Source organism: Ictidomys tridecemlineatus, chromosome 2, assembly GCF_052094955.1.
Source record: "Ictidomys tridecemlineatus isolate mIctTri1 chromosome 2, mIctTri1.hap1, whole genome shotgun sequence".
NCBI classification, from domain to species: Eukaryota; Metazoa; Chordata; class Mammalia; order Rodentia; family Sciuridae; genus Ictidomys; species Ictidomys tridecemlineatus.
The window spans coordinates 62461681-62483396 of record NC_135478.1 but is presented as its reverse complement, the minus strand read 5'-3'; positions in this window follow the sequence as shown (position 1 = coordinate 62483396).

Genomic DNA, 21716 nt, shown 5'->3' with positions numbered 1-21716 from the left:
TTAGGGGTATTTAATAAGTACTTCTTGTTATGATAAGCATGATGATGATGATGGTGGTGGTAATCTTCACAGCCATTCTGTGAATAACAGCTTGCCTTCCCTATCCAGGAGTCTTTTTATCTGCTGGTTCAACAAATAGTATTAAAACTATTTGAAAAATGTGGTTCTCTACTGCCCACATATAGATTTTTTTTGGTTATCCCCTAAACAATAGGTTATAACAATTATTTATATTGTTTTGGGTATCATGATATCTAAATTATAATCTAGAGATGATTTAAAGTACATAAGAGGATATTTTATAGGCTATATGCAAATGCTATGCCATTTTGTATAAGGGACTTGAGCATCTGTGGATTTTGGTAATCCTCAATGGATATAGAAAGAGGACTGTACTATTATTTGAACTGAGGTTCCAAAGGTTAAGTAACAACCAGGGAATAATGGAGTTCAGACTCAAATTTAAAGCTGTTGTCTGACCCGATTCATAAGCTTAACCACTCTGCATTGCAAGGAAGACACAAAAGTCATGTGTAACTTAATGTTCTGAATATTACCTTTAAATTTGAGTAAGGAGATTATATTTTTTCTTCTAGTATAAGGTTGTCTCAGTAGGGTAGAGTCATATCTCCTTTACTGCCATCTGTCCACTAAAGCTTAGCACATAAGCACTCAAAAAGATGTCCCTTAACAATACCACCAAGTACCAGAAATAGCCCTTGTTCCACTAGAATATCAAGTGTATATGAAAACTTTGGGTAGTGTCGTAGTATCTTCCCTTGAGTAAGTTATTAACCATCAAAGGACTCTGACTGGCCTGCTTCAGCAAGCAGGTGAAAATGTAATCAGTTGTTAACAAGTGCAAGAGGTTTCATGCTGGATGGCCTCCTCCCAGCCAAAGTTTTAATGCCCATATAATCTATACTTTGGTGTGCTCCACCAGTTCACAGGTGGACTTTACAGTGAAGCTGGCCTTTGAAAATGTAATCATTGGACATTCTCAAAGGCTTACAATGAGTTATTTCTGTATTGGGCAGATGGACTAATGAAAACATAGACTCCATCCTATTAGGAGAACTTTGTACCAGAAGAAAAAATACATTCGGCCTTTCACATCCAAGCGTTCTGAATCCATAAATTCACCTAACTGATGTTTTTTTAAAAAAATATGTGCTGTAAATATATACACATTTTTCTCATTATCTCTTCAACAATACCGTATAACAACTATGTAGCATTAACTGTGTATTAGGTAGAAGTAATTTTTCTAGAGATGATTTAAAGTATATTGGAGTAATGTGTAGGTTATATACAAATGCTTCACCATTTTATGTAAGGAACTTTAACATCCTCAGATTTTGGTATCCACTAGGAGTTTCTGAAACCAATCCCTCATGAACACCAAAGAATGATTGCATAGGCCTTTTATTCCAAATGGAAAAGGCAAGCCTGAAGTATTTATTCAGATCATTCAAACAAATTATTTTCTTTTTTTCCAGTGGCCATAATTATTAGTTGGCCTAGGCAGGGGCTCTGAGTAGCAAGCACCTTTTTGGGAATACTTATCCCAGTTCCCTTATTGTTTAGGAAGCCCCTACATAGCTTGCTCTTGGCACAAATAGAGGTTACTCTCTGGAGGAGGTCAGAGAACTACTAAGCCATCTAGTCACTTCCAGAGAAAACCTGCTATTTCTGCTCTTCTTCTGGGAAGAACATATGCAGATATTCAGAATACTTTGATCCTTTTCCTTCTTTATATTATTAATTTTGCTCTGGTTCTTTTTGGAAATAATATACTATTGCTAGTTACAAAATATTTACATGTTCATTGTAAGAAGTGAAATATAAATATTTTTAAAAATCTTACTCTTCTTCTCCAGTTCATTCTTATATTTCTGAGGTAGCCAGGAACCATGGATCCTTCCTCCCCTTTTTCAGTTATATGTACATATACAGACACATATAGTTTTAGTTTTTGTCTTCACAAAAAAATGGAATCACATCATACCCATTACTCTGAGTAACTGGAATAAAATAAACCTAGACTCCTCCCACTGCATCATTAAAAAAGGCAAATTCCAAATGATCCAAAGATTTTTATACTTTATTTAAAAAAACCCTATAAATTATTAGAGAAAGTTAGAATAATTACTCTGAAATTTGCTGTTTTTCACTTCATGTATTTTGTAGAGTGCTACAAGTCAATAGATATAGATCTAACTCATGCTTTAATCAACTGCGTAATAATACAAACAAGTACTCTTCAGCTCTTCTCTACTAATTGACCCTTAGATTTGTGCCAAGTCTGTTTGTTTAATGTATTGTTGCTTATTAAATCATGTAGCACAGACTCCCAGAATAGAATTACTGAGTCAGAAGAGTATGTTTACTTTAAAATTTAAAAGATATTACTAAATGGAAATCCCCAAAGGTAGTTGAGATTTTAATTTCTCACAAGCGGTTTTTGACCATGCTCTTTCCTCAAGCCCTTACTAGCCTTATTTAATTTTTTTTTTGTTTTGCCAATCTGATGCATGAATAGTAGTATCTCATTGAAGCATTAATTTATGCTTTTCAAGCTCCAAGGGAGACTTAGCATTTTTTAATGAGTTTATTGTCCTCTGATTTTTCTCTTCTGAGAATAGCCAGTTTGTTGCATGTTTTTGAATGAGCTTGTTTGGCTTTGCTTTTATCAATTTATTCTTTCTTTGAACTACTGATATTTTTTCTAAACTATCATATCTAGACAAATGTTTCTCAACCCCAGCACTACTGACTTTGGGGGCTGGATAATTCCATTGTGGGGGGGTCACTACATTACCATATTTTGAAGAATCTAGGACCGTTACCTGATTGTGACAATCAAACATGTCTCCAAATGTTGCCAAATTTTCCCTGAAGGATAGAGCAAGCCACCCCTACTTGAGAACCACTGATCCAGACCTGTTAATGGTTATCTTTTTGTCATTTCAGTTTTTTTTTCTTTAAAGAAATCAACTCTCTCTTTCCTTTTATATCTTCCATATTTTTTGCCTGGCTTAGAATCATATCTCTGTCAAGTGCAGTGGCACAAACCTATAATCCCAGCAGCTTAGGAGGCAGAGGCAGAAGGATAACAAGTTCAAAGCCAGCCTCAGCAATTTAGCAAGGCTCTAGGTAACTCAGTGAGACCCTGTCTTATAATAAAAAAGATAAAAATGGATGGGAATGTGGCTCACTGCTTAAGCACCCCTGGGTTCAACCCCTGTACCAAAAATTGGAAAAAAAATTATTCCTGAACTTAAAAACTGTACAAATATTATTCTAACTTTTCTAATAATTTGTAGGGTTTTTTATTAAATATAAAAATCTTTGGATTATCTGGAATTTGCCTTTTTTAATGATGCGGTGGAGGATTCTAGATTTATTTTATTCCAGTTATTAAATAAACCACCCTTTTACCACTGAATTGAAATAAACATTTTCATGAATAGACTACTTACAAGTACTTTAAAGTACAAATCTGCTGAAGCCCCCTATTGAACTAGGAAGTGAGTTTTTGTTGCTGGTGCCTTGGCTTGTACAGGATGTGAAATGTACAGCTTGTGCAGTATGTGGCTTGATGGTGCATTTGTTTTGGGCTTTTGTTTCTATTAATTTTGTTTCTATTAATTACATGTTTTAGGCTTTTGTTTATATTAATTTCAGTCCAGAGATCTTTTAGGAAGTGCTGGATGCATCTGGCCTGCAATCTAGCTGTTGTGATTTGTGGTATTAATCCAGTAGGAGAGTAGGGAGAAAGAAAGAATCATGATATATGCTTAAGCCACCTTCTTGCCAGAATCTCTACTTTCTGCTTGTTATTTTTTAATAGAAAGAATTATTTCATTCCTCTTAGAATGTTTTGTAAATTCCAAGTTTCATATACTACCTCTACCTACCTACAGCTGACACCTTTCTCAAGAAGGGTTACATATGCCATACTAGGACCTTTATAAATATTTACTGAATGGATGAAGTAAGACTGATTTAATGTATATAAATTTAGAGAGTTACTTTTTGGGTTTAAGGCTTTATGACATGAATAGTATGCCTGTTAAAATGCAGATACCTTGAATGGTGGCAGCAAGTTCACTCTTTATGTGGAAAAACTATTTCTGTCAACCAGCTATCATCCTTAGCTCATGCTAGTTAGGGAAAACCTGGAAAATCCTCTATATTGTCCAGATCTGAGAATCAGAGTAGTAGAAAGGACTTGATAAATTGGAAGAACACCATAGTAATGACAGTATGACTCCCCTCCTGGAAGAAGCTAGGCATATGTTTAGGAAATTTGCTATTCTTGAATACCCAGTAGTCTTCCAGACTCTACCAGAAGCTGTTGCACTAGCTAAATATTTGGGGAGGGGTTGGATAAAGCAATCTTTTTTCACAAGAGTGTAGAGAAATGACCATGGCCTTACAGTCTCATACTTGGAAGAGACAGTAGTCTCTAGCTAGGCAGCCATGACTCTCCTCTACTGCAGTTTATAGCAGATTCTATTTCTAAAAAGAAAGAAGGGAAGAATGAATTTGCAGAAGAGTGAAGGTCATCTGTTTGAGAGACCTGTGTTTGGGGAGTAGTTTGATTTCTTATATCCATTTTGGTGTTTTATTTTTGTTTTAGGCTGTAGTGTCTAGTAGTCGTGCAACAATAAAAGACTTCTTCCTGGCTGGCAGAAATCTGTCATGGTGGTCGGTGAGTAAACCTTGCATGATGCAATCCATTAAGGGAGCTGTTTGTTAACTTGCTTATTACTTTAATGTAGAGGTCTTATACCCAAAATACTTTGAAATTACTAAATCATTCATGTCATTTAATTAGTAGTTTCCTTAACTCTAAATTTTCTTAACCTGAATGTTCCCATTCATTTTAGTTCAGTAACCATTTATTAGGTGCCCAGTGCATACATGGCATTGTTCTAGGTTCCAGGACATAGGTAGAAAATAGACCACTCTGCCATATAGAAGAGCAGACTCAAGAATGAGAATAGGATACATATTTAACTAATTAGAATATATTACAGTGCAGAACAAGAAGTCAGGAAGAACAAAGAATAGATGTGGCTTGTTTGGTGATTAAGGAGGTAGAATTGTGTGAACAGCATTTGGAGATAGAGTGTTTTCTAGGTAACAAAGTGTGAGGGCATTTCATGCAGAGGAAACAGCATACACCTAAGCATGGTAGGTGCAGAGTAGCATAGGTGATACTCTCATCTAGATGAAGGGAAGTAGGATTAAATGTAGAAGCATTTTTTCTGTACGTATGTTAATTTATTGATTATAAAAAATGATTGGTCCAAAAGGAATGACTCAAAAACCCCCACAGTAGTGGAGGCAGTTGCCCTTCCTTAGCCCTGTATCTCTACTGGGATGGCTAGGGGCACACCAGGTAGGAGGATTTCAAGCATAATTTATGTAAAAATAGACATACGTTTCCCACATAGGAATTTAAGGTACATTTAGAAAATTGTGCAACAACCAGGACCTTATTTAGTCATTTATTCTTTGTTCTCAAATATTAACCAGTCTTCTGGCAAGAAATTGAGTTTTCAGGATAACCTCCATGTGTCTTTATACAAAGGAAACAGGAAAGCACAGTTATTAATCAAGATAACTGTGCAATGTCAAAGAGGCCTTGCTTCTGTTATCTGGGAGATTTGGGGAACAGCTCTTTTCAACTCTCTGCATTATACTTTAATTTTGTTTTTTATAAACCCAGTTTAGGAAGAGATTGATGTAGCAAAGAGCTGTTTTCACTGGGCCTCTTACTTAGTTTATTCTTTGATGGAAGATTCTAACAACATGATCTCCTCCTAGGCTATAAAGCCCCCAGTCTTTGGTAAGGACCACACTGTGGTCTTATAGAGGTGTTTTTTGTTCCCAGAAAAACAGGAATCTAATGCCTATGTTACCTTGTATAACTGTGACACTTGTAATGGTTTTATTGATACACTTTAACATCCTAATGTTTGCACATATTTTGACTGATAAATTTCTTTTTCATTATTAGTATTATTGTTAGTAAACAAAATTCAGTGTAAGAAATTGGGATACATGAAAAATTTTGCCATTTTTTTTTGCTTCTTTTGTTTTTGTTCAGTCAGCAAAAATCAATGGATATCAATAGCTCTTGTCAGAGTCCCCAGTTACTTCCACATCACCTGTTATTTTGGTAACTTCTCAGTTCTCATCTTACCTCATTTAGCTGTGGCATCTGAAACCCTCTATCATCTGGCCTGGCTATCAGGCTCTCTTCCTCCTTATTTCTTCAGCTTCACTAGATTCTGCTCAGACTCTCTTGCAGGTTCTTGCCTATCTTCTCATATTTTTATTCCTTTTGAGAAGATTTTTAGATCTCCTCAGAGCTTATATGGGTCTCCAGATACTTAGTCTTTGCCCTCTTCTCTCCAATTACACTCCTCACTTTACAATTTCATCTAGTCTCTTGGCTTTAAATACCTACCACCTAGTGTGAATCCAACTCTTTTTTCATCTGAAGTCTGACAAGTTCTCATCCACTCTACCTTCAGCTCCTAGCTGCCATCATGTCTCACCTGATTAATTATAACAGCCTCTTCTCTAGACTCCCTACCTTTCCTTCTCTATGTATTTATTTTTATCCCTAGCCCACATCTCTCCCTTCAACTCAATACTGGAGATGTATAGATGCCTATTTCACACCTTTATTTGAAAGGCTCAGCAGGGATCTCATGCTGAACATACCACAAAGGAAACTCTGGATTTTCCTCTGCAAATCTGCCTCTCCTGCCATCTTCTTCATCTCATTAATAACAACTCTATCTCTCTAGCTGCTGGGGTTAACAAACTTGGAGTCATCATAAGCTCTTATTTTTCTCCTATATCCAACATCTTATACATCAAGAAATCCTGTGACTCAATCTAAAAAATATATCTGAAGTCCAACCAGTAGTTCTCATCAACTCTACCTTCAGTTCCTAGCTGCCATCATCTCTCACCTGATTGATTATAACAGCCTCTTCTCTAGACTCCCTACCTCTGCTTCTCTATATATAGTCTCTAAAGAACCAGCTAAAGTTGAGTCTGTTAACAGAACTTAAATCAGACAATTATGCCTTTCTCATAGAACCTTCCATGGGCTCCCATATCACCCAGAATGAAAGCCCAATTGCCACGAACACCTACATCAGGCCACAGATGATCTACACCTTCTTTCCTCTCAGGCCTTCCCTCTTAGGATGACTTTCCCTAATTCTAGCCAGTGTTCTCAGTATCCTGTTTCAGTGCCTTTCCATCTGCTAATGCCTCTGCATGGATGCCCTCCCTAGATATCCCCACAGCTTGCTCTGTCAGCTCTTCTGGTATTTCTTAGCTCCTTTCTCAGGACATTTTACCCTGAAAGCCCTATTATTCATCATTCTTATCCACTTTCCCAACTTTCTTTTTCTCTATAGTACTTATTACTGTTTCCTATGCTATTAAATAAATCTACAATATATTGTTTATTGTTTCTCTTTTTTCCCAAAAGAGTGTTAACTTCATGAAGGCAGGAATAGGACTTTTTCTATTTTACTCACTATTGTATGCTTAACACCTACAACATTGTACCTGATCTTTAGTTAGCAGTGGACATTACTAATAATTATTGAGCCAGGCATGGTAGTGCATGCCTGTAATCCCAGCAACTCAGGAGGCTGAGCCAGAAAAATTGACAATTCAAGGCCAGCCTCAGCAACTTAGCAGGGCCCTAAAAAACTCAGCTAGACCCTGTCTCTAAATAAAATATTTTTTAAAAGGACTTGGGGATGTGGCTCAGTGGTTAAGCATTCCTGGGTTCAATCCCTGATACCAATAAATAAATAAATAAATAACAATTATTATTATTATTATTATTATTATTAAAATAATAAATAATTACTTTATAATCCATCTTTTCATTTACTCATGTACTAAGAATAACTTTCAAGATTGATTAAAATAAATCTATATAGAGAGATAATATGTATATGCAGTTGCATACTATTGCATTATATAGGCGTTCCACTATTTATGCCCTCTATTGTTAGGCAATTTACACATTATATAATGTTTCATATAATGGTAAATGTAGTAAACATACTTAAGAGTAAAATTACCATTACTTGAGTACTTGTTACATGTTCATTCTATATTTCCATGCCTTTTATTGGTCACTTCTAAGCCTTTTTGGTCTTGTGTGCTACTTTATGTTAATATTTCCTATGCTGTTTTCATCTTGGTTTCATTTACCTGAAAGCCTTTGTTGGTTTTAGCTTTTCTTGATAATTTGGTTTTAAATGTGTCTGATGCCAATGACATTATAGTCAAATTACGGTTTTAAATGGAGTGAGTGCCTCCACTCCATTCAGAAATTATGACTGGTTTTGGAGGTATTTTGTTTCTTTTATATGCCTCTAGGACTTTTTCATTTTGAAAGTAACAGATGTTGGTTGTAAAAAAACAAAAATTACAGTACAAGTATGAAACTTGAAATATTCTCCCCACTCCATCTCTGTAACCATAATTCTAGCTCCAGAAGCATTTTGTTTCCATGCATACATAAATATATATGTGCACAAATGTAAAATACATAAAATTGTAGAAATTATGTTTTATATATAATTTATAATATAAATTATATACATATAATATAATAAATGTAATATAAACCATATACATATATAATTTACTTTTTTTGTATCAGGGATTGAACCCAAGGGCACTCAACTACTGAGCCACATGTGCAGCTATTTTTACTTTGAGACAGGGTCTCACTGAGTTGCTTAGGGCTTCACTGAATTTTTGAGGCTGGCTTTGAACTTGCAATTTTCTTGTCTCAGCTTCCTGAGCTGCTGGGATTATAGGCATGTGTTACTACACCTAGCTTATTTACCTTATTTTATCATTTAATAGAACTACCTTATTCCTTCTGTATGCTACATTGTACTTCCTCACAATCATGTACCTTGGTATTGTATCCAGTCTCACAAAAAGTTATATTGTTTTCAGTTTTAAATTATTTCAAACAAATCCATACTTCTAAATACTTCTACTTTAATTATATTAGTGGAGAACGTGACAACATAAGTATGGCTATTCTACTTTTTCTCATTTTCTCCCTCTTTACTTGGCTTTTAATTAATGGTTAAGGAAGATATAGAAAAAACATAAATGGGAATTCTGTACAAGGAATAATCCCTTTTGAAAAAAATGTGAAATTTATTGGGAGTTTGTATTTGTGAGAACTAATTACCTAGTTCTGATATGTATTTATCTTTTTATTTTCAGATAGGTACTTCTATTTTTGTTACATATATTTGCAGTGGCCATTTTATAGGCCTGTCTGGAATAGGAGGATCTTCAGGGATTGCTGTTGGGGCCTTTGAATGGAACATAAGTATTACATTTTGCAGAAACTAATCTACACATTTATTGTTGTCCAATAAAACTCATAAACTTTAAAGTTTGCTTGCAACCTTGGGTAACTATGAAAGGCTTCTTGAGAAGTTGTGGGAGAAAAGAACTACATGTTTGATTTTTCAAAAGGATTTTGTTGGTTTTCATTCTTAGTAAATTAAGAAACAATGTTTATAACCCTACAAACACAGAAACATAGTGAACAGAAAACTGTTAGGATATTAGGTAGAAAAAAGATCTTATTAACATTTAAATATATATATCTACATATATATAATGTACATATACATACCTATATGTGTGTATGTATATGTACATATATGTGTGTATATATAGACATATCTATGCATATGTCTTTGCATAATATTTAGAATGGGTTAAACCAAGCTCTTTGAGAATTCAGTAGTTACTATAACTCTTCTAAGTTATCTCACAGAAATACCAGTTCCAAACATAAAACATAAAATATTGGATTATTTATTTATTTAATAGGATATATTTGTTGTAGGAAATATTATTCTTTTTCTTGATTTCACCCAATTTACAAATGAATTTTAATTCATTTATTAATCAGAAAGGTTCAAATTTTTTAGTCTCATCTTTGTACTTATATTCTACAAAAAATAAAGAATATTTCTACAGAGTCAAAACCTAAAAATTCTGTTCTTCATCACTATTAAGTTCTCAGAATTTTCAAACATCACTTTTCTTCAAATACTCAGCTCATATTATCCCTTCTTTATAAATAAATCCAGAACCAAATATGTTACTTAATTTCAATTGTATGACATTTTTATATAGTTTCTCTCACTTTTCCCTTAATTTTTTTTTATTTTTAACAATATTTTAAATTTATTAAAATATAAGCCACCCTCATTCTTGGAAATGAACTCAATTTACTTCCCCAAACTAAGAGCCTTCTATAGACACCTGGCGTGTGGTCTACCCCTATAATCCCAGCTGCTTGGGAGGCTAAGACAGAGGTTCACAAGTTCAGGCCAGTCTCACAAACATAGAAAGACTTTCAGAAACTTGTGAGACCCTGTCTCAAATTAAAAAAATAAAATAAAAAAAGCTGGGAAAATACCTCATTGGTAAAGTGCCCTGGGGTTAATTCCTAGTACCAAAAGTAAATTTTTTAAAAAGAATCTTTGTGGTTTTTTTTTTACTTTTTTTCCCCAGGGCTGAGGACCGAACCCAGGGCCTTGCGCATGCTAGGAAAGTGGTCTGCCACATAGCCAAAGATCATGTGCCTGAATATTAAGTTATTTTTTTCTGAAAGGTGTATTCTTGGACCTTTATTTGTAAGTCTTAAGTAATGATATATCTATCAGGCTCAAAATTAATAGTAACTGAGCTTGCATCTCATTTAAAAGCTTGACCTAGATGGGTCCCTGATTTAATTGTTCGTCTTCTTGATTTCAGACTATACTTATGGTCATTGTTCTTGGTTGGATATTTATTCCTATTTACCTTAAGGCTGGGGTAAGTGTCCACTATTAGTTACTCTATTCTCTAAATATTTTTTCTCACAAATATTGCAAGTGTACTAAAAACATCTTAGAGGACAACTTAAACTTCTTAGTCTATTGATCCTTGTACTGACTTCCCTAATCGCAAGATGCCTACAAGACATATGCTTCCTTGGGTTAACAAACACCAATAATTGTTGGCTTACTGAATAGTTTATCCTTTAAGGCTTGTATAAGAAAACATTTTAAAGTTTATTTAAAAATAAAACCAATTTAGGTTTTTAGAGAACAAATATGTTAATGATTGGAAGACTCAACTGTCAGAAGACTCAGCTGACTCAAATGAAGTTCTGCCAACTGGTCTGTGCATGGAATGTAATTCTAAACAAAATCCAAATAGAGTTTTTTGAGGAGCTTGACAAACTGATTCTTAAATATATGTTGAAGAGTATAATAATAGCAAAGATATTGTTTTCAAAGACGATGGACTTGTCCTACCAAATGTCAAAGAGTTTACAGCTGGGCAAGGTGGCTCACACCTCTAATCCTAGCAGCTCTGGGTGCTGAGACAGGAGGATCATAAATTTAAAGCCAGCCTCAGCAATGGTGAGGCACTAAGCAACTCAGTGAGACCCTGTCTCAAAATAAAATACAAAATAAGACTAGGGATGTGACTTAGAGGTTGAGTGCCCTGAGTTTAATCCTCAGTACCCTCCAAAAAGTATTAAAAGACTGTAATAATTAACACTTAGATAAACTCACTGCTGTGATTTAAACAGTTGTTTCCCAAAGGCCCATATGTTAAAAAGTTGATCCCCAGCCCAAGGTGCTCCTGGAAAGTGGTTGATCCCTAGCCCATTGTGCTCTTGGAAAAAATCTTTAAAAATGGGGCCTAGTGGGAGATCTTCTTATCACTGGGGACAGACAGACCCTTGAAGGGATATTATGATCCCAGTCCTTTCCTCTTTCTCTTTTCTCATCTGGCCTTGAGATAAGCAACTTTCTATGCCAAACTCTCCTGCTGTGATACAACAACAGGACCAATGCAATTTGGGTCAATTGGTCATGGGTTAAAACATTAAAAATTTTGAGCCAAAATAAGCCTTTCCTCTTCTTAAATTTATTTATCTCAGTTTTTTTAACAGTAATAGGAATCTGACTTACATACATACTCACAAGTGGAAGAGGGGCAAAAGCCCAGAAACATATATATGGACACTTATGACATTGATGGTATTGCAGGCAGATCACTAAATAAAGGAAGGCCAACTGATTACCACATGAAAAAAAAATTGGATCCCTACTCTACACAAAATAATTTTAGGTTAATTAAAGACTTAAATGTAAAATGCAAAAAAAAAAAAAACAGTATGGGAAAGTATAGAATATATTTGTATCCTTGAAGTGGAGAATGATTTTTAAATAAGATTCTAAATTCCTGGCTGATCACTAAAGTACACGTACATATATGAGACTCCAGAAAGCCTATTTGTAAAAAGAAAGAACCCATAAGGTGCTCTTTCTTAAAAAGATAGTACTGCACCTGGTGAGATTTTTAGTTTATCACACTACATTTCCCAAACAATATAGGATAAGCAGTGGAAAGCAGAATTCTTACTGGTTTGAGGAGTCAAAGGACAGAACTGAGGACAGAAAAGCACTAGGAAATTTAGGTGGGGCACTTTAGAAACAAGGAAACCAAAGAGAGAGTTAACCCCCAAATCTGAAAACAAATTTGGATGAAATCCTTGGCTGACTTCCATACTACACATATTCAGAGAAAACCTCCTGAGGCCCAGACTTAATTAGTTGTAGCTGGAAGATGGTGGAAAAAAAAAAAACAAGCAGAAACATCAGCTGTGGACATGGGTTGGGGAGGGCTGACCAGGAAAGGTTTGGAAGCTTCAGTCTAGGAAAGTTAATTACCTATTAAAATAAAAATAGCAGTCCCCAGAAAAACAAAACAGATTCTTGAGCACTGCATTCTATTATTTACAATGACCAGTTTTCTACCAACAATTACTAGATATACAAAGAAGTAGGAAGATGAATGACCCACATTGTAAGAAAAAAAATACAATATATAGGACCTGACTGAGTAGGTCCATATGTTGATCTAATGAACAGACTTCAAATCTGCTATGATAAGTATGTTTTAAAAAGTAAAGGAAATTTGATATTAATGAATGAACAAATAGGGCCTCTCTACAGAGACACTAAAACTATAGGAAAGAATCAAGAGGAAATTCTAGAGTTGGAAAGCATAGTAACTAAAGTTAAAAATTCACAAGAGGAGCTCAACAGCAGATTTTAAATGACAGAAGAGAGAATCAATGAATTTTAAGATAATAAGAATTACCCAGCATAAGAATAGAGAAAAAAAGAAGAAAGTGGAACAAAATCCCAGAGACCTGTGATTACAATATCAGATAGTCCAGCATGCATGTAATTGGAGCCCCTGAAAGAGAAGACAGAGGAGGCAGAAAAACACATTTTTAAAAATGTTTTAGTTGTTGATGGATCTTTATTTTTTATTTATTTATATGGGGTGCTTAGTATCAAACTTGGTGCCTCACACATGCTAGGCAAGTGCTCTATCACTGAGCCACAACCCAAGAAAACATTTTTTGATAACATAACAACTGAAAATTTTCAAAGCTAGGAGGGCAATGTTCATTTACAGATCCAAGAAACTTTGTAAAATCTAAATAGAATAAACACAAAGGAAACCACACTTAGGTATACCATAGCGAAACTGATGAAAACAAAAAGGAAATCTTGAAAGCAGTAAGGGGAAAATGACACATTACATTCAAGGCAGCAATGACATATTTAATGGTCAGCTTCTCAGTAGAAACATCAGAAGCCAGAAAACATTAGACAGACATATTAAAAAATGCTAGAAAAAAAGAAAAAAATATTAAATAAGGATTTTATATCAAATATATTCCTCAAAAATCAAGGTGATTTGGTAGGTAATGATTTCTTGAGACTCAAAATGCATAAATCATAAAGAAAGAAATTAGTTAATTAGACTTAATCCAAAATTTAAATTTTTAGTTTAAAAGATGTTAAGAAAATGAAAAACCAAGCTAGGGACTGGCAGGAAATACTTGTAAAACTTATTTACAATAAAACACTCATATGCAGAAAATATGTATGTTGAAAAACTCTTATAACTTGATAATAAAAATAAGGTTTGAACAAATATTTCACCAAAGAAAATATACAAGAGGCAAATAACACATGAAAAGATACTATAATTAATCATTAGGAAAATGCTATTAAAATAAGATACTATTGCATATCCATTCTTTGATTCTTTTTATGAGGTAGTCATTGGCTTTGACAAAAAGTGTAGAAACAGAAGCAGCTCAGGAATAATGAAGGTTAATATACCCACAGGTCCTAGACTTAGGAGGGTGTCAGAGACAGCATGCCATGCAGGACCACATGGGAAAGACACAGGATGGTCAGTAGGTAGAAGACAAAAGTGAAGAGATTTGGGGCTTTATTGATGTTTCTATGGGAAAGTCAAGGCAGGGCAGAATGAACAATTTAGGATTGGCTAGCTTAAATATTCTCCATAGTTTTGGGGTTGTAGGGTTAATCTCTAGTTTCCTAATACCTGATATTAGATGAATGAGCAGAGGGATATTGTTCCCTGGGGTGCACAGGCTAGCTAGTGGAAGTTCAGCTCTGAATTGGTTAATTCATATATCAAAGACAAACTCCATGCTGAGCCCTTTGTTATCTTTAAAAATTGACTAGTTTTTGGAAAGGCAACCTCCCCCAAGCCAGTAAGATATTTTAAGATGTCAAAACATTGTTATATATTAAAAAATTATATATATATATATACAGTACACACCAGAATGGCTAAGATTTAAAAGACTGACACTACCAAGAGTGGTGCTTCATCAAACAGGGAAAGTTTAAGTTAGAACTTAAAGTAGACATGTATTGATTGGTAGATGATCAAGAGCACATAAAGATAGTCAGGACAGAAACTGGGACCATATCCATTTAGCCATGGTAGGCGAATCAATAATTGTTGAATGGATACGATCTAAGTTTTTGGTCCAAGAACATAGTGAGCACAGAAGTCATGATCCCTGAATTCCTGGTGTCTTAGACAATATAGAAAAACAACAGGATTATTTGGGGCACCAGCACCTAGACTGGCAGTTTTGAAACAGGCTGTAGAGTCAGGTTCCATGTCCTTTGAGTAGTACTAGCTATCTTTTTAGTACATGACAAGGTACTTGCATTTACTCTATTATCATTCCATAAAAGTTATTTATCATCTTTAGAAAATTTAATTAGCTAAATTTTTTTCTGCATTCCAAAGATTGCACAGGAAGCTGGATTCCAAGACTTCTTGAAGACAGCAATATTGCCTCTCCTTATTTGCCCCATCTTGACTGGTGCAAGAGGCAGTGATCCCACATTTTGTACTCCTGGGCCACTTCCACCATTGGCAACATCTCTGGGGCAAACAGCACTTTGTGAGCAAGGCTCATCCCCATTGATCTGCCTCTTCCACAATCACTATCTGATGGTGACTTATCTTGCGGCTTGTGGGTGGTGACATAACCAGAATATTTGAGGAAGAGATTTGGTGGCTTCCGGATCCAGTTTCTCTTCTCTTTTATGTTTTTACTCGTCTATACCTTTAGTATGATCTCAGTGAGTTATATAAAAACCAGCCCAGTAAAATACCCCCCCAAAACAGAACAAGAACAAAACCAAAAACCAACAAGTGGGATTCAGGATTATGCTTAGTTATCCCAATAGTTTACTCTGAAGCTTCATAAATGACTTATTGATCTCTATTGTGTAAGGTAGAGTATCTAAGAGTACTTAATTTTACTATTAATAGTTTAAAACTATTTTGCAAAAAATAAAAGGCAGAGGCATCTTTCTTAAATCTCAACTGCAGGTCACAGGTCAAAGAACCTTGGGCTTATCCATCTAATGTCATTAGGTAATGTGCTCAAAAAAAATATAAGAGTTTCCATCTTCTTGCAAGAAAACTTAACCTCTTGAATAAGACTATAAGGGCTGTCTTGTTCAAGTCCCTGCTTGCCTCTTTGGCCTTACTTTTCTTATTTACTCTCCTTAACTTACATTTACTGCCTTATTGATTTTCAAACACAGCTAACTTATTCCCACATCAAGCCCCTTATACTTGCTGTATACTGTTTACAGTGTTCACAAATGTCACCTCCTTGCAACAAGCCTTCACAGATTTTCCTAGTCAGTCTCTACTCCGTTGCTCTGTTTTTATTTTCTTTGTAATGTTTATATAGTTATGAATAATTTATTTGTTTATTGTCTATATTCTCTGCTTCAGTGCAATCTTCCTGAGACCAAGGACCTTGCTTGGCTTCTTCACTGCATTACTGAGAACTGTGCTGAGAACATGTTTAGCACATAAGGCACTTGATAAATGTTTTTTAAATAATCAAATGAGTGGCATTTATCACACTGAGAACAAGGCTATATAGTAGTCTGTTTCCTTCATTCAACATAGGCTTCTTGAAGACAGCTACTAAGTTTTGGTAACCCTTGTGTCTTCTGAACCTGCTAAGTATCAATGACACGGTTGGCACTCAGTAAGAATTTGGTGAACAAATTTATAGATGAATCTTTTCCCATTGTATCCCTGGCTTTGGAGGCTAGAATAACAAATCAAGAGGTTATCCGGTTAAATGATGTGCAGATGTTTCAAAAACCAGTGTTAACTAAGCCAGGGTTCCACAAATCTGGTCTGTAGACAAATCCAGCTAATAATCTGCTTTGTACAACTCTTGAGCTAGAAACAATTTTTACAGCTTTAAAAGGTTATAAAAAATAGAGACTGTGTGGTCCAAAAAGCCTACAATATTTACCATGTTACCCTTTACATGAAAAGTTTGCCAATCTCTGAGATGCTGTTCCCGTGGCCTTTTTCTGGTGGCAGAACCACAGTTTCCACTCTGAGTCTTCAGAATGGAAAAGGCTAAGTTGTGTTAACTGGGCAAATTGAATTAATTCAGCTCTACAGGCTGAACTCACAATAGATCTCACCTATCATCCATGCAATGCGGTGCCAGTCAGAGACCACCTCTTGCATATGGCTTCCAAGACCCATTTCTTTCTTGAATTGTTGTTGATTCTGATGGAAAAGAAAGTGCAGTATGCTGACCTTGTACTTATTTCAGCTGGAGATCAGCTATGGTGCTATGTTCTTGAAAATGATTTAGAACTTGAATATTTACCAGACTACCCTAGACTTGCTGACAGTTTCTGGCATGTACACTATCACAGGTGAGGTTGCCCTGATTCAAACACTGAATCAGGATTGTGGGGGGGTGCTGGAAATTGAACCTATGAATCAGGATTTATACTAATTCAAACACTCTCTACTTAGTCGAGTACTAGTAGACATTGAGGCAGCAGTTTGTAGGCCTTACAATTTTCTCTAAGTATATAGATCAAAGACAGTGGAAATATGGGAGGAAGGGATTCCTAAGTGGTGTTCTACTTCTAGAAATTAGATTGGGCTCTCAAGAGTTTTTCAAGGGGAATAATTGGGTCAATAGTGACCATGTTTGGGGCAGAATTGGGCTGTTACTTCAGGTTATAAAGTGATAGAGTAAGAGTACAGAAAGGGAATTAGGGGGATACATAGGCCTAAATTCACCTCGCAAGGTCTTTGGATTGGATCTTTTTTTTTAAATTTTAATTTGTTATAAATGATGGCAAAATCCAATTCAATTCATATTACATATATAAAGTACAATTTTTCATGTCTCTGGCTGTACACAAAGTATATTCAAACCATTTATGTCTTCATACACGTATTTAGGGTGATGATGTCTATCTCATTTCACCGTCTTTCCTCCCCAGATGGGATCTTTTACGTAGGCAGTTGTGTTCTAGGAAGCCTTTACCTAGGTTTGGAGAATGGGAGCTCCTGTCATTCTATTCCAGCCACAGCACTGGTTTATGTTCCCACGAGTTCACTAGAGAACAAGTAAAGAGAATCGGTGGGAAGTAGAGTGTATTCAATGGATCACAAAACATGGGAATAGGAGCTGGATTTTGCTTCTCAGGAGACATGTTTGGAGACATTTTTCATTTTCACAGGAGATACTACCAAGTGGGTAGAGGCCAGGGTGCTACTAACTGTTCCTTTAAACTGAGATTTTTGTGATGAAGGTTGCATTATTTTTGCTTAAGAGATCTATCAGATTTTTTTATCTGAAACAATTTGGAAGTAAAGGAAAATTGGGATATAGAACAGCAAGCTAATAATCTTATAAAATATTTTCAAGGATATTTACAAGAAAAAAGAGAAAGTACCAAAACCAAGTACAAGTAGTTTAAAAGACACTGATTTAAAGGGATATAAAGTCTTAATGAAGAGAGATAGGAGGAAAAAGATGAATTGAGTAGGTGATTCAGAAATTACAGTCAGCAAAGTCAGATGTGGTTTTCATTTCTCATTCTCTTTTTCTTCAGATGGTTTGACAGCTGTGGTTTATTCTGAAGTCTTACATGCTGCTGTTATGATTTTAGGATCAGTCTTGTTAATAACGAGTTTTGGTAAGAAAAACTTAAGAAGACTGGGCATCAGAGGGTAGAATCTTTAAATCTGTAGCTGTCCTAGGTCATCAGCACCTTCATCTCACAAATGAGGATACTGAAGCCTTCAAAAACTAAGAGTGTTTTCAAAGCTTATACTGAAAACTGGGGAGACAACCTCTGCTCAATTCAGGATAAAGAGAAGTTGAGTAATAAAGCAGAGATAATAAACTCCAGTATCTGGCCTGTCATACTCATCCCCATTCCAGCGATTTTAACCTGTTCTTCCTTTACAGTTGAAAAACCCTTTCCTTTCATTCACTCAATTAAATACATCTGTCAAATTCAATGGACTATTCACCCCAAATAGTGTGATTTTATCATTATTCCTTCAACACATCTTTCTTCTCTGATCCACACAAAATATTCCCACCCATTGTGCAGCCTAATGAATTTAGTACTTAGTAGGTACTTATTAAGTTATGAGAATGAAAATATTATAGCTGAGGTCTGGGGTTATGGCTCAGTGGTAGAGCACCTGCCTCACACATGGGAGGCACTGGGTTCAATACCCAGCACCACATAAAAACAAATAAAACAAAATAAAGGTATTATATTCATCTACTACTAAAAGAATTTTTAAATATTGTAGCTGACACAAGTTGAATATTATCAGGTCTCAGGTAGGCATTTATCTATTTTGTCTGATTTAATTATCGCAATCACCATGAGGCATAATTACTTTAGTTACTCCCATTTTACAGATGAGGAAAATAAGTCTCAGCTTGTGTATGAAATATACCAAGAGTAAGACACACCAAGAACTCTCTTTTTAATAACAAAATCTAATCTATAACATATTATTGGTCAGTAATGGCAAGGAGACACTTAAAATGAAAATTTCTTTCCACAGCTAGTGGTGTGAGCTTAGCAAGTTGATGGGACTACTGCCCTATGGCTCAGAGATTGGTCTTGCAGAAATTTAGAAGGAAAAGTTCTGGGCTTGGGTAATAGAAAATTATTGAAATAATATGTGAACACAATTTAAAGATTGTAGTTTCAGAGAGTATATTGATGAGTCTCATGGAATAAGAACAGATAAGATAAAACAGAATCACACAGTTCTCTTTATTACCATTTAGGAAGTATTAGAATACCATGAATTGTTCTCAGTGCAGGAAAACAAAATACAGGTCAAACGTGATCCAAGGAATTGTATCATTTTTAAATGTATGGAGAGCAATGACTAATTTGAGTAACAAAATTTTCAGCTACAAAACACAGTAAACCATGTGTTTGTTTTTGGGCTAGTATTACATATCAACATTTTTTAAAACTATGAAGTCTACCCCAAAATTTGATAATGGTACCCAAATAAAATAAACTAAGGAGAGGATACAATGTGCCCAAATAAAATAAACTAAGGAGAGGATACAATGTTCCATATAGTGTTAACTGTTATATCTCTAGATTTTTACTGAGAAATCTAATGGGATTTTTAATGTAGGTATTCAGGTTAAGTTTTTTGAGAAATAAACTATTATAAAGTTATGAAACAATTGTTTTCTTTTAAAAATATACAACCCCTATGCATCCAAATCAGCATTGTCTCTCAGTCTAGTCACTGTAAGAACCCATACACATACAATTATATTTTTATTCCTTTTTTTAGTTGCTGTTCTGTTTAGATATACATGACAATAGAGTGTACTTTGACATATTATACATACATGGAGTATAACTTATTCTAATTAGGACTCCATTCTTATGGTTGTATATGATGTAGAGTTACACTGGTTTTATATTCATATGTGAACAAAGGAAAGTTATATCTGATTCATTCTACTGTCTTTCCTGTTCCCATCCTCTCCCTTCCTTTCATTCTCCTTTGTCTAATCCAATGAACTTCTATTCTTCCTTCCTTGCCCCTTATTGTGTGTTAGCATCTACATTATCAGAAAGAACATTTTTGCCCTTTGGTTTTGGAGGACTGGCTTATTTTATTTAGTATGATAGTCTCTCCAGTTCTATCCATTTACTGGCAAATGCCATAATTTTATTTCTCTTTATGGCTGAGTAGTATTCTATTGTTTCTATATACCATATTTTCTTTATCCATTCATCTGTTGAGGGGCACCTAGGCTGGTTCCAATATAGTTTATCTATTGTGAATTGAGTTGCTATAAACATTGATGTGGTTGTATCACTATAGTATGCTGATTTTAAGTCCTTTAGGTATATGCCAAGGAGTGGGAAAACTGGGTAAAATGGTGGTTCCAGTCCAAGTTTTCTGAGGTATCTGTATACTACTTTCCAGAGTGATTGCACCAATTTGTAGTCCCACCAGCAATGTATGAGTGGACCTTTTTTCCACATATCCTTGCCAACGTTTATTGTTACTTGTGTCCTGGATACTTGCTGTTCTGAATGCAATAAGATGGAATATCTACATATTTTATTCTTCATGCTAAGTAAACCAAAAGGAATACAGTGAAATACAGATCATCCTCAGTTTCATGGTTAATTACTCAAAAAATAACAACTATTATAAATTTGGGTATATCATTTGAAATATATTATTCACATATACAAACATTTTTATGTATATATATTTTAATAGAATCAAAATATAAAGTTTACAGGGATATAGTTATTCTTTTAAGTAAAAAGGAATTTTATATGGCACAGTATGACAACCTAGTTGCCATAATTAATTGAGTATTCTATAATATCTAGTAGAAAGGATTTTAAATATTCCTGACAGAAATGATCAATGTCTGAGATGATAGATATGCGATTCCCCCTATCTGACCATTGTACATTGTATACATGTATTGAAATGTCACATTGTGTGCCCTATGAATGTGTACAATTAATTTGTGTCCATCAAATATAAAATGCATTTTTAAAAATACAGTTTTATACCATTTTCCAACACCTGTTGCATAGACAAATTTCTACACAACAAGTATAGATCTATTGCATCATTTTTATTTTGTATATATAATAATTTTTACCAGAAAGTACTCACATCAAAGAGCAAAGTCATTTGAATTATCACAAGGTGAATACATACTAATTACCAATAACCAAGTAAAATTTGTGGTTTTTTTCCCTTCTTTCCAAACATTTTTTTTTTTGCCCAGGACCTTTAATATAGTATGGAATAAAAGTGGAAAGAACAGGGGTTGGGGTTGTGGCTCAGTGGTAGAATACTTGCCTAGCATGTGTGAGGCA